We start from the raw sequence: 14,803 nt of genomic DNA, 5'->3' as shown, positions 1-14,803 counted from the left end.
TTACCCCCCCCCCAGAATAGGATTTTTTAAAAAATAAATCTTATCCCAAGGATTTTCACCTTTGTATTATAAATGTTAAATAAAATCTATTGACTTCGAACGACCGCCCCCCAAACTTTCAGCCTGGATCCGTCCCTGCTACCACCAGACTTACATTTGTTCTTTGCGAGCTTATGTTTTGTGAATAACTTCTTTCTTCCACGCGTCTGTATCTTGCTCACCCTATCAATTGAGTCAAGCGCTGCTGAGCGGAGGAATTCGTAACTATTACAGAAGCTGACCAGTTGCGGAAGAAAATGCAACCGTAAGGGTCCAATACACGAAGATAGGAGCGTTGCAAGAATAAATCCACTTCCCCATGTTAAGAGATAGGAGCTCGCTGCCATATGCTCAATGTTACTGCTTCCAGTGGCAACGTTCGCTGCCACTGGAAAGGTAAATCTCTCTCTTTCTTTCCGTTTTTTAATTGACTTTTTTCAGGAATGCATCAATACTGTTTTGCGTTCAAGACCAAAGGTTTATTTTTTACTGATACACTACTTTAACACTTAAAAATATTTTTAGTATTAAAAAAATATCCGGTTGCACAACCATGCAACATATAGTACCAGCCGCCACTGGTATTTATATTACATATTGACAGAAATAAGTTTGTTTCGCCTTGGTGTTATTATGCAACAACGGGGTTACGCTGGAAGAGGTCACATAAGCTTAAAGAAGTCCGGTCAGTAAATTTCTTAAATTGAGAAACTCCCGCCCTAGCCATCGGGAAAATCCCGTCATTACTCTAAATGTAAAACAATAACGGAAAAAATCCTGTTATTGCTTTGCATGTAAAATTTAAAGGTCAACGTATCATAATCAGTACGCTAAAACTGAGGTATTAAATTACAAATTTAGTGCGTACATATCATTGAAAATACAATCCAAGCTAATGTTGGAAGCTACGTAGGCAATCGATAAATTTTGTCAATTTATATCAGTATATTTAAGCAACCTTGGCTTCTTTATAAAACAACAGGCATTCAGGCATGCAGAAATATACAATTGAGTTTCGTTTCGTATGTTCAGGCTTAACATCCTTACGTAATACCGAGGTTATCAAGGAGAAGACTTTCGCTTAAAGTGACATCCGAACCGCTACTTTGTTTACGCATGAAAGAAGGGTTGTGGTTCGACCGAGAATTGAACATGGGATACCTTGATTAAAAGGTGAAAAGGAAATAAAATTAATGCAGATGGTTTGATGTATGGAAACGTCACCATGAAGTTCACACGATTCGCATTTTTCGTACCTTTTATTTTTTTTCGGTTTAAACCAGTTGTTTATTTAAAAAAAAGAAGAAAAACAGCTGGTGTAAACCAGCCAACCCTAAAAGTAAATACTTCTTTTTAAAAAATACTCAAATAAGTAGCAAAATTCTATATAGTATTTTTACTTCAAAATATTCCATACCGTCTTCTTGGAACAAAATAAAATTAAAATAAAACATAAGAAAAATACTTAGATTTATATGATACACTTAAAGGCTGCACACCTAGAGCTTTCGGTTTTGTATATTCTTGAAATTCTACAGTTTTATATAAGCACCATCACGGTTTATTCAGTCCTCAAGTTTTCTGTATTTTTAACAAGAGGGATTGAACATAAAGGGTGTGAGATAAGAACATGGTAACCCATAATTTTACTATTTTAAGAAATTAGAAATTTTCTGCTGCACAATCCATTTTGAAAGTCGGAAAGCTGATTTTTCACATAAGTCTATACATGAGGGATTAAACGAAGCGGTATGCGTTGCTGCCTATCTGATGCTGCGTAACTCAGCAATTGAAAATTTGTTAGTTACCATGTTCTTGGCTCACACCCTTCATATCATTATGGAACTCTCCCCACCCCACCAACACACACACAAAAAAGGACTACGGAATATATTTAAGTTAAGATAAATACAACTGCACAACAAACATGATTGACTGGAGCTTTTGCGCTTCTATTGGGAAGTCCGGGATTCAACTCGGCATTCGACCATTCTGACAAAACTTTTCTTCATTCCATCTATGAAGTAGAAATAGTGCGTATACTGTGAGTTGGCTGACTTCATTTCTTATTGTTTTTAAATCGTTATTATTACTAATTACCAGCAGTGACGGTTTTGCGAGAGTTGGGGGGGGGGGGGCGGTCTTTCGGACTGAAGCCTGTTCCCCAAAATTACGGAATGTCTAAAACAAACGAAATATCTATTAGTTATGCCTTTACTCATTAACTTTAAGCTGCCGTCAAATAAAAATTACGAATGTTTAGAAAAACTAAACATTAGTAAGAAAAAAACCCTCCCTAAATACTTTTCTAAATCCGCCACTGATTCTCAGTATAAAATGATCTTCAAGGTTGTATCCGGAAGATTATCGCTAAATATATAAACGAAACGAAATACAGTATTAGTTATGCCTGTACTCATAAGCTTCAAGCTTCTCCCAAATAAAATTAGGAGATTTTAGAAAATGAAACAATCAGAGAAACCCGTCCCAAAGTAAGTTTCTAAATCCGCTACTGATTATTTGTATAAATTAGTATTCAAGGTTGTATCCGGAAAATTATTGCTAAATCGTTGCACAGCTACAGTATAACAGAAATGTGGAAGTACGGTTACACGGATATATTGAAAAACGTACGCTTTGACGGATATATAGAAAAACGTAAGTTTAACTTCTGCGTTAGAAGCTAGAGTACTAAGCTCTTAGAAATGAAACAGACGACAAACTGAAATGATATCGAGAAGAAAAAATATCGATAACTCAAAAGTTAAAATAAAGTTAAATAGCCTCTAAAATTACCCTCAAATACTACATTCTTCATGTTAGCTTTAATTCGTAAAACATGTGCTCCATCCAGTGGCGTATTTACGATTTTGTTTCGGGAGGGGCTTTACTAACTTTCGGGGGGCTTTGCCTGAAAATGTGAAAATTCGGCAAGATATTTCATATACTTGACTACAGTAAGTAAGATTTCGGGGGGGGCTTAAGCCCGGAAGCCCCCCCCTAAATACGCCACTGGCTCCATCCATCTTGATGGTGAATTTTAGAGCGAAATATGGCATTTAGGTCATGGAATTCTTATCTAAGTATAGAATATACTGTAAGAAAGCTATTTAGATAGAAAAATCATGAAAATGAAAAAAGCCAAAATTTCCAAAATTCTCGTTTTTTTTCCAAAAAAGCCGGCTTTTTATGTGAAAAAAAAACATCGATTCAAAAAAGCCGGCTTTTTTTTTTTTTTTTTGCATCTCTACGAAATAGTATCTTTACAATCGAAATATTCGTTAAACATTATTATTATTCTTATCCTTCAATATTCATCATACATCATATTCTTCATTACTTTAAATTCTTCATATTACATAACTATTTTACATTATATTCCGTCGAAGCTGTTTCAAAGTTAGTATTACACTTCTGACATAGTCATTACAAATCATAATTGATTCTCAATCCATACGCCTGTAACTTTTCCATCCTACCTGCAGTGTGGATCCTACGCAGTTTGGATTCTACGCAGTTTCGATCGTACGCAGTTTCGATCGTACGCAGTTTTGACCGTACGCAGTTTCGATCCTACGCAGTTTAGGTCGTGTGGAGTCCATGAATATAACCCTAATTTATAGCTGCACAGGTTAAACAAATTAAAGAGAGAGAGAAAAAAAAATTTTTTTTGAGCGCATGATTAAAACTTAAATTATTTCAGGGCAACTGCGTAGGACCAAAATTGCGTAGGATCGAAACTGCGTAGAATCAACACTGCGTACGATCGACACTGCGTACGATCGAAACTGCGTAGGATCGAAACAGGTTTTGAGCTGAATTTTTCGATCGTACGCAGTGTCGATCCTACGCCGCATTCCCAATGCCTACACGGGAGATAGATACTAACAGACATGCGGTAGTCTTAAAATAGTTTTAGGTTGCAAAATAAACAAATTTTGTATCCACTACCAACACAATATTAAATGATACTGAGTAAAAAAGACTCTTTCGTCCTACTTTTTGACGTTTAGGTGAAACGAAAAGGGAAGGGACGGGGAAGAGGGGTAGGGTGAAAACGTGGCAACAGCGACTTGCCAAACAGAAAGCGGGAAGTGTTCTGACCGCCTAGTTGATCCTAGCGCCACCACTGAAATTGGAGTTCACACATCGTCATCTGTGTCTTGCTATGGACTAAAACATGGTGTGTTATTCAAACCGCCAACAGGACGACATGCTATTCATATATAGGCTAGTCATATAAATTGCAATGGAAGTGAAACATTACGACTCTATCCTGACGTTTTCCTAACAGACGCTGACCATTATACTGGATGTTTGCAGCAATTTATTGGTGCATGTATGAAAGGAGGACCGCACTAGTTTTTCGAAATAAAATATTTTGAAAAAAGTTAAATTTTCAATTCCCTGAACTTTGTTCGTAATCATTCAAGATATCATATCATGATCCTAGTGTTAGACATTAAGGCACTTTTGATTTGCGTTGGCCCGTCCGTCTCATTTGCATTATTACTGCTGTAGAGGATATCAAAATTAGGACGTTTGTGATACTGTAGCATCCTCAGTTTGCAACACTGAATAATAAATTAACATCGATGTTTTCGTTTAACATGTAGATTTGAAATACGTAATAATCAGATGTAGTGCTATTTAAAAAGATAAAACTTCATTTTGGATTGACAACACTGTTACTCCTGTGGTATCGGAGGGTATGCCAAACAATGTTTCCCTGCTAATATTTGGACAGTGTAAGATGTGAGCGTTTTTATCTTTTAATTTAAAATATATAAGGGCATATCGAGATGAATGGTCCACATTGGCGAGTTCAGTTATTGTATTCCAGCGATTTGATCACATTTTCTCCTTAACGCGTTCCACCAAGTCGTCCTTCGAAACACTAGGCCTTCTGCTACACTCATCGTCATGAACAATTGAATACCCTTCGCGAAATTCAGTACCATTGCATGACCTTCCCTTCACTCATTACTGTCAGTCCCTTAATACCACACAATTCTCAATGGATGGCAGCTGCATTCTGTTCTTTGGCGTTCAGGAATCGTGCGACAGATCTCACTTTACATTTGGCGGAATTTTGTATTACAACAGCCATTTCACCTTACAGATACTTGCAAGTACGCAATTCCACTCGGACGATTCTATCACTGTTGCAAGCACAGAATACTAAGATTGCTCTTGCGTATGCACAACTTCGTCAGTGTTGCCACCTCACGTAAAATATATCTACTCTTTTCCAAGGGCACCCATTTCTCTGTAAATTTGGGGAACCCATTCAGATGCAGAAGGTATATATATATATATATATATATATATATATATATATATATATATATATATATATATATATATATATAATATGAAGATTTTAAGACAATTTGCACTCAAATTATGCCAAATATTGTATATTCATAAATACAATGGGGGAACCCACATGAGCTTTGGGGGGGAGCTTACTCTTCTTTTACATGCGCCTCACATATTGCTTTGTATGAATTTTAATTTGCGACTTTTGCGTAGACTATCATGTAGTGTGCAATTGGTCATATTTTGCTTCGGGGAAGGGGGGCGTGGAAGTGTCTTAGGTTTTTATTGTTTCAATCCAAATGATGTATATATGAGTTTTACCATTCTTCTTCGAACAACGACAAGAATTTCAGTTAGTTCTATAGTCTTTGATGAAGAGAAATAACATTTCATACACGAATTTCTTTAGTAGTAGTTGCAACTAATTTTAAAAGAATGTCAGGAATGAAATTTTAGTCAATTTGTAAATCCTTCCTTCTCGCTCAAGAACAACCTGATTGCATGTATCTTGGTACAGATTTTAATTTTGTCTAAGTAAGTCTGTAGTCCACGGTCTAACAAAGCCCAGCTTTGGCGTCGTCATTGCAATTGAAAACAAAATTTCCTATATTGGCAATCATAAATGAGCTTCATTTAAGCTTCAATCTCATGACATTCTTCTTCTAGGTTGACACGTGAACTTTATAACTGAAATAAATTGTTAAGAGCTATTTACCAAAACTTTATTCACTTAATTTTATCTAGGCCTATATAAAGAGCAACAAAAAGTAAAAATGTGAACAAAACATTCAAAAACGAGACATTTTTTTCCTTTTTTGTCTTCAATTGAGGTTTTATATCTTCAAGTCCAAATTATTATTATTATTATTATTATTATTATTATTATTATTATTATTATTATTATTATTATTATTATTATTATTATTATTATTATTATTATTATTATTTTCAATATTTTTAATTAAGTTCATTAAATTACTGCTAATATAGAATAAATACACAAGTATATATACTCTTTGCTACTGATTATTTTTTTAGTTCGTAGTATTAAATAATACCGATTGGAGGAGCTGCAATCACCTAAGCTCCATTCACAAAAAGTGCACCTGATTTTAATCTACCCATAAACCTTAATGCTTTTCCGAAGAATTCTGTTTCATGCAGATTCTTAAACTTTAGTTTTGTTTAAACTAAGCTAAATTATTTCTTTTTTAATTTCAGAAATATTTGTTAAATTAACGAAACAAACCTTACACCATAGATGGATTGGAATACTGATGCTGAAAACATTTGGAAAATTCTAAAATGTATCAAATGTAAAAAGATAGCAGCTAAAGAGCGAATATTTAGTTGTACAGGTGGCCATTTGATATGTAATCAATGCAAGGATGAATCCTCTATCTCATGTACTATATGCAGTAGATACTTTAACAACCGAAACAAAGCTGTTGAGAAAATTCTGGAGTGGATACCATTACCCTGCCCAAACAGAGAAAAGGGCTGTACTGTAGTCTTGAAAGGAACCGATTTGGATAATCATATTGAAACTTGTCCTCATACTTCATTCAGTTGTTCAGTAGAAGAATGTTCTACATTGTTAACTAATAGTCAGTTCATTCACCATATGTCAACGTTCCACAACACTTTTTGGATAAATAATAAGGTAGGTAATTAAGGAATTAAATTCCAGCTATAGTGGCAATAATAATTTATATTTTGCTTTGTGATTCGGCGATCAGGTCTTCCTAAAACCTCAATAATAGTATAGTTTAACTGTCGTCTCTTTAGAAAGTAGAGAGAGAGAGAGAGATAGAAACAGATTCGGATTTCAATTCAAAACTTACACATTTACCTTTAATAAAAAAAACTCGAACATAGGATTCCTTGACTACCTACTTGATGTAGAATAGTTAACGAAGTTGTCCAATATCGTTCACAAATATCGAATGATGTCGATCTATATCGGTTCCTGCCGGCCGTCAATAACTTTTGCAGATGTCGAACGATTTTCTTTCCTGTAGAATAACATCTCTTGAGCTAAAATATCGCTCTCTACGAGCACTAAATCTCCTGAAAGTGTTTTTACATATTTCTTGGGGGTGCTGATTGCATTGTCCATCTACGACTATATCGTAGTTGAATTCGCTCAAAGTTGGACTGTGGATGCATTGCCTATGGATCCACTAGACTTACCACGTTACTCCAACTGGATATTGTCCATAATCTTGGCACACGTTTGGTGACTGGCACATTCCATACCAGTCCTACTCCCAGCTTATATTTGAAGCGCACGAGCCATCCCGTTAATCAGCGCCGTCATCGGCTGGCTATATTATTTTGTTCATTTTAAGTCATTGACTCGCAATACTTCATCTTTTGCACTGAAAGCTAGAGAGCGCTACCAAAGTTATCAGGCACGAACCAACCCTGTCAGATATTTTGGAATTCGTTCTTTGGAACTTTTGGATAACCTTGCCGTCGAAGTTACCCTTTCATGTCAGTTGGGTTTTCCACTTACACACCGACGAAAGATACCTCGTACAGCTATTTCTTTTATCTGGCATAATACAATAAACCAAGCACCAGCTCTCACGAATTTCAACAATCGTCATCGTCACTTCTTCTTAGAATAGTTTCAAGACTACTGCATGTTCGCCTCAAAGTGTCTGATTCTGTTGGATGTGCCTCTCTTTACAATTACACATACTTATGATTTTTAAATTATCGATCTTTTCATTAATATTTACTGCTGAACTAATTGCAATTTTGCAAACTTCGTTATGTCTCTGTATGTCATATACGCAGGATCTTATTCTGTTGTGATTTTCAAAGTGCTCTGAGCAGCCTCTTTGATATGTAGTAAACATTCTTCCATCCAACAAATCCTCCTGTCGTATCAGATTATTAGCACAGGAATGTGAGGTATAACTCTGCTGGGTTCCGAGCTATGTTGCCATAGCTGGTAATGAAGAGGCAGACTATGCAGTGAAAGTTACTGCCCTTGAAGGAAGAGAGCTTTCTCTCTCCATACCCAGCACGGATCTGCACTCGCTATTCACTGCTAAATTGCATCAGTGATTGCAGTTCGAATGGAACCAAGCTGTCGATAATAAATTACATATAGTCAAACCTGCGCTTGATGTTTGGACTACCAGCTCAATTCTCGATAGGAAGAACGAATTCTAACTCGACTTCACATTGAAATTTCACAATTAATACTTGGATTTCTACTTCATTGCGAAGACTTATTATTGTATTCGCTTGTGGAGCTAAACAAAGTGTTCAAGATCTGCTTGTAGAATGTCCTCCTCATGCTCAGCTTCGAGCTGACTTTGTCCTACCAGCAGAATTACCAACACTGCTGAGAGATGACCATCAAATGATCTGCAAGTGTTTTTCTCGTCACTTTCACGTTCTATTCGCATTGTGATTGTCCTAACGTTTATACTTGAACTAGAAGTCATCTTGCTTTCTTCTGTGTTTCTCCTGTCTATTGTCACAACGAATTTTTCGTTTCCAGTTCAATTGACAATCATGACTAGTTCTTTGACTCCATTTATATTTCATACGAACTTGGGGTCTTTCTTTACCCCTGTCGTATATCCCCGGCAAAAGAAGGAAATTATCCCACTGTTACTAATTATATCCTAGTGCTTTTATCACTGTGATTGCATGTTTTCTCTCATATTTTCTTTCGTGGCAGGCTTGTTACTGAATTTTAGACATTGACGAGTGGAAAAAGATCTTTGCAGGATAAGCATCCCCTTCAATCTCTAACTCTCTTACAATAAAAGTATTACAACAGTTTGACATGAGCTTTGCTCATTTTGTGGGGAATGTGATGAGGTCATTGTACACGCTAGAAATGAATGTTATTTGCATCCAAACAACATTGAACCCGGAGCATCATATTTGGAAGTTCCATGTCAGTATTGTCTACTGTTACTAGGTGAATTACTTCACTGATATTTCCTTAAAGCCTTCCAGTTTATCGTTCGTGGTTTGTTTACGTAAACTCGCAGGCAGTGCCATAAAAGTAAACATGTCTACATCGGATGAGCGAGGTGGCCAAAGCATTTTTAAAAGGACGTGGTCCATAACCTCATCGGCACCTTTTTGGAATTTAGGAATAACTTAAAACTAATGAAGAATATGAAACATGTAGAAAGCAAAAATTTAAATCTTTCAGTGTAACGTCCCACGATTATATCCTTTTGGCTAAGGGAAACGGATGAAAAAACGTAAGAAAATTAAGCCAAAAATGGCTCGAAACGGCAAAACATTATTAGAAAGCAAATTTCTATTTTAACACGTTTTATGGACTCCCCTGATACTCCACAGAAAAATCTCCAAAAATCTCACGTGGGCAACCACCTGAAATGTCATCAATATGCCGGCCACACAACTACGACTACTTATGCTTATACGGTAATATCTCATCACGGAACTGAGATACAAACTACGTTATGGTATCAAATTAAAGATAAAGCATTGTTTAAGTGATTTCAGCTAATATCGTTCGTAAGTGTTGCCGCCATTTTTAAATATGGCAGTTATTATCTTAAAATTTATTTTCTCCCTTTCATTTTTTTTATAGTAGATTATTATGAAACTATCAGATATATGGAAAAGCACCTCGAAGTAAACGTTATAGAGTGGAGTCTCACCTTTCTAAAGATATCAATATTATTTTAGTATCTTAACAATTAAGCGAACTAGTTCATTTTATGTAGGGCAAGGTGTTGAATTTTCAGCACTTAGATTACGCTTAACATGTGAGAATATTTTTACAATTTAAGGCGGAAAAATGTTTGGAAAATAAACTTTTAACATTTTTTTTAAAGCGCTGAGACTCCTGAGAAAATCGTCAAAAATAGCAAATGGGCAACCACCTGAAATAACGTCATCAATATAGCAGCCATGCGATTAATTTATTTGTGCTTATACGATAATATCTCATCACAGAACTGTGATAAGAACGTCGTTCTGGTGCGAAGTTAAAGGTACACTCATGTGCAAAACGATTGTCGCATATCTATAACTGTCTTCTTGTGAGAATATAATTTGATAATGATTTTGCAGGTCACTTTTAATACTGATAGTAATCGTGAAATGTATATTTATGGTAAATGTCATAGGAAAAGAAATATAAATACGAAAATTAGAGTTAGTAAACAAAAATGTTGCTAAGTGGACAAGAAAGTTTTATTTTAGTTTTATTGCTTTCATTTACTGCTGAAAGCATGCATTGCATTTTTTACTGCTTTTTTGACATGAAATCTGCCACATACATGTCTTTGCCGATTATACACATACTAACATTATAAGAAATACCGGACGAATTCGTTATCATATTATATTCCTACAATAACATATATATAGACATGCAACAATAATTTTGGACATGAGTGTACATGATTCAAATAATTTCTGTTAATATCGTTTTTATGGTGGTGGTGGTGGTGGTGGTGGTGGTGATGATGGTGGTGGTGATGATGGTGGTGGTGGTGGTGATGATGGTGGTGGTGGTGGTGATGATGGTGGTGATGATGATGATGATGATGATGATGATTATTATTATTATTATTATTATTATTATTATTATTATTATTATTATTATTAATTGAAGCTCCCGACAAAATAAAAGTTCACTAACGCAACAAAGCGCTTTTTGTTCGTCGGTGGCTCTGTTCAGCAGACCGAATACTATGCAGCGAGAATCGAGAAATTTATGGTACGATGGGACAAGCACTTCAATAGATGTGATAATCGTATCTTAAAAGATGATAGAATATTGTGTATATCTGGTTTTACATTTATGGTCTCTGCAATAAATCAGTAGGCGCAAAGGCTTTTCGATTCTCCTTTATATATTATGATGAAAGAGTCGAATACAGAAAGCGTCCTGTCATAGTTTGCCATTCGAATATTATCTCACAGCCTCCTCGACTAACAAGTTAATGACAAATGTTTAATTGAATTTACAATTACACTGAGAGATAGCTATTAACCTCAGCATATCCTCGTGTGCGGGGGTTGATGTGGAATGAGAAACATCAAAATTCACTTTATCAGACTACGCGCGTAAGTGTGGTTAGCAGAAAACTTGTTTTGATCTCGTGTCAGCTTATCAGTTGCGAATGAATGATAGAACACACTTTACCTTTCGCACCTCAGACATAATTCTATTCTAAAATTTTCTTCAGGTATATGATTATTATTGTACTGCTCTCTTGCACGGTTGTGTAAAGCTCTGCACAATGTTTTCTTCACGTCGGATACCTCCTACTAGTCCTTATAAGTCTTCGTCAGAGTTAACTATTTGTAGACTATTTGTATGGTTGCTACGAATTCCCTCTATTATTGTTTCTTTTAGTCTTCATGGCTACACAGATACACAACGCATATAGAGAATATAATATAACAACTTTTAGATGGAGCATTTATGTATGTTTTGTAACTAATTTTATATTTATTTTTTTTCAGAATGTTTCTTACAAAAGTGAAGCAGCAAGTTTTAAAGACAGTGCTTATCAATTTGGTGATAATGGAAGGAAGATTTTTCGGCAGAGACACGAAGAGACTTGCAAACATTTTATTTTGGTGTCTTGTTGCCGCGCATTTTTTGTTGTAGTTGTGTGTGCCTCCTTATTCTTCACACACGTTTAGTAATAACTGCCAATAATTGTGTAAAATTTTCAATAAATTATGTATTGTAATTTTTATTTATATCAAATTTTGTAATTATACTGTATTTTTTGAAAATAGTTTCCACTGTGTTACGGGAACCAGATTATAAGGATGTATTCTGTAATAGTGTTTATCACTTTCTGAAACCCATCCATATAATGTGGAATTACTATGTTATCTTTTTACTCTAACTTTAAATTTCAAGTTTAAATATAAATGCTATAGGGAGTTAATGAACTACACCGACAAACTGCAAACTGTAAGAGGTGATTCCTCACATCAAAATGAGAGAAAAAGTTCATATGGACCTATGGGGAAAAGTGCATAATTTTAGAGTAGGTCTGTCTAAAATCGCGAAAAAGCTAAATTTCAACGGGTTCTATTTCGAATTCGAGAAACTATGGATGGTGTTAGCTATCAGCGGAAAGGGAGTCACGCATACGCAATCCGAAAATGCGCATTTCATCAATGTTCAATGGTGTATACAGTATTCCCTGCAGGATGTAACTACCAGACATGTCAACCGAATTTTCAGATGTGCTCTAAATTTATGCTTTATCCAAAGTAGGCAAATTATAAGTTTCGACAGCAGTGAACATGGAATCCTTTGGCGGGATGTCCGAAATGTTAAGGACCGCCAGCAGCACGGTCTCTTGTATTCGGGAAAAGGCCTGCTGCAATGTTTCCTTTCACGCTTGCAAAAAAAAAAAAAAAAAAAAAAAAAAAAAAAAAATGCCGTGAAGAATTACATACCAGCACACGATATTTCGAAATCAAAAAGCCGTACAGCTGGCGGTTTCTAAAACTTCCGACTTCTTTCCGAAGCATTGGGTGTCCATTGTTGTCAAATCTTATATCTTGACTATTTGGATCCTCTTTGTAATCAAAGCCTATTTGAAAACACTGTTGAGAGCATATCTGAGAATACCACTCTGTAGAGAATACCCTGCACACCCATTAAACATTGATGAAATACGCATTTTAGGATTGCGTGCGTAGCTTCCTTGACGCTGATAACCACCACCATCCATAATTTCTCGAATTCGAAATAGGGCGTGTTAAAATTTAGTTTTTTCGAGGCGATTTTGGATAGCCCTAGCTCTGAAACTGCACTTTTCTCCATAGGTCCATATAAAATGTTTCTCTCATTTTGATGCGAGGAATCACCTCTTACAGTTTTGTCGGTATAGTTCATTAACACCCTATATATATATATATATATATATATATATATATATATATATATATTGCATTAAATACCTATAGATCAAGGAAACCAAATACTGCATATAAAAAATACCTAACATGCTCTAGACTTTACCTTTAAGGTGGCGTATTATTTATGCCATTCAGTGACAAACAAACGACATTTAGTTGAATATAAATTAAATCACACGTACTATGGAAATCACATTTAAGTATAGTACCACATACACTAAATTAATACACAAATCCACATACACGAGCAACAACCTTCATTATCTGTTCTTTCTTGAAGTTCATGAACTTCGTTTTGATTTCATTGTTTTTACGCGGTCAGCAAAATCTTCAATTTAATTTATTGCATAAAGTAAATGATCAGTAACACATCGTTGCTATTCAATAAATCATCGTAGATTTTCAATCATTTTGGATTCTTTGCTACACGCTCTTTATATATTTAATCGCTTATCCCGTCTCCATCTTCCTATCAGAAGGCTTGTCGTTTTTGTCACTCTTCGCTACGGTTACCTGCGAATAACTGAAAACCAGTTAAAGCTGCCCAGCACTAAAAGTCCTCTTTGCAATCTTGTATTGTAATTACTTCGAATTATCTAAAACAAGAAACTCAAATGTTTGATTTCATCACAATTTCTTTAACATCATTTTCAATATAATTTAAAAAAAAAATTATGATCGAATTATCGAAATTAGAATTTTAATAAGTCCGCTATATATACACACAGATCCTTATTAATTTAATGAAAACCCCTGGAGTTGGAAACACGTCAGATGACTGTGTTCGAAACGCCCAGGCGGCGACAAGCACCGGGCTGTTGTGGTGGTAGTGTTTGGGGAAACTGTGTGCTACGAGAGGAGCAGCAGGACGGCACTACGTACTGAACTGAGCACGCAGGAACAAACACCGTGTGCGTGGGTTTTCTCGGGGTTCTTCCGTTTTCCCCCTCTTTCTTCATTCCACAATTTCTCATTTCTCATCATCACCGTCTCCTTTAGTCTAACCGGCATAACCGTGGGACGTAATACTCAGATTTTTTTTTCTTTTTAAGCACGCAGTAAGTGTAAAATGGGTGACCTTTCTGCATTCCAAGCAGGGCAAATTGTTGACGCTTGGTTATGTGGTGTGAGCGTGACAAAGGTGGCGCGTGAGACGTCGAAGGTGATGACGGTCTACGAAATCCATTTGAAGATCAGATCGGCGAAGAGAAACAGTGGTTGGAAGAAAACACTTCAGCAAATGGTCATGAATTATTATGTTTACTGTTCGCAACGAAAAGTTACACAAGTTTGCAGTTCCACGACAGGTTATGCTACGATTGTCAATGATAAACTGTTCGACGTGATGAATGTTTTCAAGAATGATGCTTTGGGCTGGAATCCACCAAGACCGGGATCGTCAGTGACAGGCGTGCGGTATCTTTCAGGTGCTTGGAGCATTCAAATGTCTTACTGTGTGTGTCTCATCATCGTATTGTGACTGAAGTCTTCAGTAAATTTCAGCTACTTTTATATCCTTCTTTACTAAAAATGT

At 35.8% G+C, this 14,803-nt stretch overlaps 1 long non-coding RNA gene across 1 annotated transcript in view; it reads left to right on the top strand.

The window, feature by feature from the left end:
- The window catches only part of LOC145680951 (uncharacterized), a 40,865-nt gene extending 28,690 nt beyond the window's left edge, over positions 1 to 12,175 (top strand). The window contains exons 2-3 of the long non-coding RNA XR_014130702.1: positions 6,583 to 7,024; positions 11,848 to 12,175. This is a non-coding gene — a long non-coding RNA (uncharacterized LOC145680951). The remainder of the gene's footprint in view (positions 1 to 6,582; positions 7,025 to 11,847) is intronic.
- The last annotated feature ends 2,628 nt before the right edge of the window (positions 12,176 to 14,803 follow it).

The sequence above is a fragment of the Thermobia domestica genome, chromosome 3, assembly GCF_964235325.1.
Source record: "Thermobia domestica chromosome 3, izTheDome1.hap1.1, whole genome shotgun sequence".
NCBI lineage: Eukaryota > Metazoa > Arthropoda > Insecta > Zygentoma > Lepismatidae > Thermobia > Thermobia domestica.
Note: the sequence above shows the minus strand (reverse complement) of the source record. Positions and strands in the feature narration are given on the sequence as shown.